The sequence below is a fragment of the Nicotiana attenuata genome, unplaced genomic scaffold (assembly GCF_001879085.1).
Source record: "Nicotiana attenuata strain UT unplaced genomic scaffold, NIATTr2, whole genome shotgun sequence".
In the NCBI taxonomy this organism is placed as follows: Eukaryota; Viridiplantae; Streptophyta; class Magnoliopsida; order Solanales; family Solanaceae; genus Nicotiana; species Nicotiana attenuata.
The window spans coordinates 317,041-322,030 of NW_017671193.1; positions in this window are offsets into that span (position 1 = coordinate 317,041).

Below are 4,990 nucleotides of genomic sequence, written 5' to 3' on the forward strand. Positions count from 1 at the left end.
GTTCGCGTGACATGATTTTTGACGCCCCAAACAAATGGGTACACGTACGCGTGACCCGTTTCAAGATAATTTTTCTTAATTAAAAAGCGGTAAAAGGTAAATACACATGGGCTCTAAAATGAGTAATTAAACAATTTAATAGGCCAAGTATAATCAATGCGACCGTGCTAGAACCACGGAACTCGGGAATGCCTAACACCTTTTCCCGGGTTAACACAATTCCTTACCCGGATTTCTATGCTCCCAGACCGTAAATAGAGTCAATTTCCTCGATTCGGGATTTTAAACCGGTGACTTGGGACACCATAAATTATCCCAAGTGGCGACTCTGATTTTAAATAAATAGTCCCGTTTCGATTGTCACTTAAATTGGAAAAACTCCCTTATACCCTTTCCGGAGGGGTAGGAAAAAGGAGGTGTGACAGCTCCAGCCGTATATCAGAAGCGCCATCATGCCCCCTCCCGCGACGAAGAGGGTCCATCTAGACCAAGGATAGGGACTCAGCGGAATGAGAGAGGTATGCCCCTTTTTTTATCCGCTCACAATTTTTGTATTTCACCCTCAGAAATAGTCTACGTATTGGAGAAGCTTGGACCAAAGGTAAGGTGGCCACAAAAGATGAGGTCATATCCAAGCACCAGAAATTCACACGCCCTCTACGAGTTCCACCAAGAACTAGGTCACAAAATTGAGGACTGCATCGCCCTTATGAAGGAGGTCGTAAACATGCTTCACCAAGGACACCTCAAAGAATTGCTGAGCGACCGGAGGAGGACCAACTTTGCCTGAGGATGTGAACAACACCAAAGACCTCCGAAACCACCCTCACCGACCCACACCATTCAAATGATCATCGGGGGCAGCGACAATGCTTCAATCAACGTCGTAAAGTTCACCACAACACACAAGCTAAAACAGTAGATCACTCACGAACAATATGACAAACTCGAAGAACATATCATCTTCAATAAGTCAGATACCTACGGTTTGGTTTTACCTCATTATGATGCCCTTGTTATCACTTTACGAATATTAGATATAGATGTGAGGCGCATTATGGTGGACGATGGGAGCGGCGCGTGCATTATCCACCCTCGAGTACTTGCACAAATGAAACTCAAGGATAAGATATTGCTGCGCTGCATCACGCTAACAGGTTTTTAAAAATGCAGTTGAACGAACATCTAGAAAAATCATGCTCCCCGTTCTGTTCGACGGCGTCACTCTGTAAACCACATTCCACATCATGGACCAGGACACGACGTACAACGCCATGATTAGCCGACCCTGGATAGACGCCATGAGGGTCATCCCTTCCAGCTTGTACCAAATTATCAAATTTCCAGCCCCATGGGGAATATTCAGTATGCGAGGAGAACAATGCACATCTCGAGAATGTTACTGCATCACCCTGGATTGTACAACCAGTCAACAAATGAAGGGCAAAACAAAAGAGGCATAGCAATTAACAGGGCCGAGGTCGAGCCATGATGAAAGAAAAGATGTTATCAGAGACCCCAAAACAGTAGAAGCCGCGGAATCAACCGTAGAAGACCTCGACCCCGTCTAACTCGATGACAATGACCACAGCAAGAAAGCCTGCATCGGCTGCAAGCTTCAAGAACCAGGTAAATTCCATCAATTCTTAACTACTAACGCGGACTTGTTTGCTTTTAGACATGTAGATATGCCAGGTATCCCAAAGGAGATCGCCACACACAAGTTAAAGGTCGACCCATTCCACTCACTAGTAAGGCAGGTTAGGCGGAAGTTCTTCCTCAATAAACAACGTAGTGCGCGAGGAGGTCGAAAAATTGCTGGAGAATGGCTCCATCAGGGAGTCAAAATACCCCTAGTGGGTCGCCAATGTGGTCATGGTGAAAAAGAAAAATGAGAAGTGGCGAATGTGCGTAGACTTTACAGATCTAAATAAAGCATGTCCCAAAGATTCATTCCCGTTAACTCATATCAACCAGCTCATTGATGCAACGGCCGGGCATGAGCTACTAAGCTTCTTAGATGCCTACTCAAGCTACAAATAGATCCTCATGGACGAGAAGGATCATGATAAAACCACTTTCATCACCCATCAAGGAACGTACTCCTACAGAGTTATGCCTTTCGGACTGAAAAACGTAGAGGCGACATACCAAAGGTTGGTGACCAATATGTTCAAGGATCAACTCGACAAGACTATGGAAGTCTACATAGACGATATAAATGTCAAGTCCAAAAGGAGAGAAGATCACATTGGCCACTTAAAAGAATCCTTCGATATACTCAGACGATACAGAATGAAATTAAACCCCGAAGAATGTGCATTCGGCGTGACCTCAGGAAAACTCTTGGGTATCCTAGTATCACAGCGAGGCATCGAAGTCAACCCCAACCAAATCAAAGCCATAGAAGTAATACCAGAGCACTTAAACGCCAAAAAACAGGTTTAGAGGCTGACTGGCCGTGTCACGCCTTGTCAAGATTCATCTCGCGATCATCCGACAGATGCACAGGTTTTTCGGCGTACTCAAATAGGACAACGGCCTCCAGTGGACCTCCGAGTGTGCCCAAGCCTTGAAGGAGTTAAAGGCCTATTTGTTGTCAACGTCGCTGCTCTCCAAACCAGAACCTGGGGAGCGCCTCCTCGTCTACCTCGCTGTATCCGAAGTAGCGGTGAGTGCGATCCTAGTCCGGGAAGATAAAGGTACGTAATATCCCATATACTACATTAGCAAAGCTTTAGTCGATGCGGAGACGAGGTACCTCCACCTCAAAAATTTGTCCGTGGCCTTGGTTGTAGCTCACGCAAGCTTAGGCCCTACTTCCAGTGCCACCCCATCTTGGTAGTCATAAATTTTCCCTTAAAAAGTATTTTGCATAAGCCCGAGCTATCAGGTAGGTTAACCAAATGGGCCATAGAATTAAGCGAGCATGATATCACATATCAACCGCGAACAACGATAAAGTCACAAGTACTTGCCGACTTCGTCGCCGACTTCAGCGCAAAAATAATGCCCGAAGTCGAAAGAGAAGTCGCCCACGCTTCTCCACAAATACAAGATCTATGGATTTTGTACACCAACGGTGCTTCAAACGCATCAGGGTCCGGACTGGGACTTGTACTCGAAGTCTCGACAGGCGAAGTGATTCGCCAGTCCATAAGGTGCACGGACATGACTAACAATAAGGCCGAGTATGAGGCCGCGATTACAGGAATAAGGTTAGCACTCAAGTATGGGGCGAGACGGGTCGTACTATGCTGCGACTCTCAACTCGTCGTCCACCAAGTCACAAGGACTTTCCAGATCAAAGAGCAAAGGTTACAAAAAATACCAGGCCGAGATTTGTAAACTGCTGCCCGAGTTTGACGAATATCAGCTTGACCAGATTCCTCAAGCACAAAACATCGAAGCACACGGTCTCGCCAAATTAGCAGCAGCCACCAAAAACATAACCGGAGAAGGAAAAGTGGTCACTCTCCTCCAATCATCGATAGATCAAATCGAGGTAAGGACCATAAATCTAACTTGGGATTGGCGCAACCGTATTGTTACATAATTGCAGGATGGCGTACTCCCAGATGATAAAAAAGAAGCCAAGAAACTTTGGATGCAAGTAACCAGGTACAACATCATTTATAATAACCTATACAAAAGGACATATGCGGTCCCTTGGCGAAATGCCTCGGCCCGAATCAGACACGGCGCGTCCTCGAAGAAGTCCATGAGGGCCACTGCGGAGCTCATTCCGGCAATCGAGCTCTGGTCAGATGTCTCATACGGGAAGGTTACTACTAGCCCACCATGAAAAAAAAGGCTGCAGACTTCGTGAAAAAATGCGAACAATGCCAAAAATACGCCCCAATGATCCACCAAGCAGGCGAGCACCTCCACTCAATCATTTCCCCTTGGCCGTTCATCAAATGGGGGATGGACATCGACGGCCCCCTCCCGACGGGGAAAAGTAACGTATGATTCCTTTTGGTTTTAAGTGACTATTTTCCTAAGTGGGTGGAAGCAGGAGCCTTCGCCCAGATACGCAAACAAGAAGTAATTGCCTTTATATGGAAAAACATCATGTGCCACTTTGGCCTCCCCAAAGAGATCAGCTACGACAACGGTCCCCAATTCACAGGAAAAAAGATTGCCGAATTCTATGAGAAGTGGCATATCAAAAGAATACTCTCAACACCGTATCACCCCGCAGGAAACGAGCAAGTGAAATCCTCCAATAAATCAATACTGAACATCATGAAAAAAAAGCTCGAGGACGCCAAAAGGACTATGCCTGAGTTGTATACTCTCTGAACCTCACTTGTGCGGACCACACAGAATGGTGTGCGGCCGCACTTGCCTAGTTTTGCCTGAGCTTTGTCTTGCTTTGATACTTGTGCAAGTTTCACTCCTTTTGAGCTGATCTTTGATATCTTGTCACCTTGTTGATCAAACCTGCAATCAAGCACAACTTGTGAGCCTTTTTGGGACTATTTTGTACAAATTTCTAATCAAAACATAAGCAAGGAGGAGTATAAAATGTATCAAAATCCCTAGTTATCAACTCCCCCAAACTTAAGCTTTTGCTTGTCCTCAAGCAAACAAAATAAGACCCACCCCTTAAGAGAAAATCCAAAACAATTCAGCTATCCTAAAGTGACCTCATTTAGCATCAATTGGGACCAAGAATTGCCCTTAATACACATGAATCATTAACAACATTTACTCTTTTAAAACACCATGGATCAAGTGTGACACAGGAGCATCAAGAGTTGACTCAACACATCAAAAGACTCTTTCTATTACTTTAGTCATTGTGGAACCCAAACTCACACATCCTCAGCTCTCTCTAAACAAACCTCACCTTTAGAATAGAGGCACTCATAACGAGGTTAATGGAAATTCACTCATCCCCCTCAAAGAAAAGTCACAAGTCCGGCACTAAGTACCATATCCTTGCCCCTTATGTAAGTCACCACTAATGTAAGCTTCATTCAAC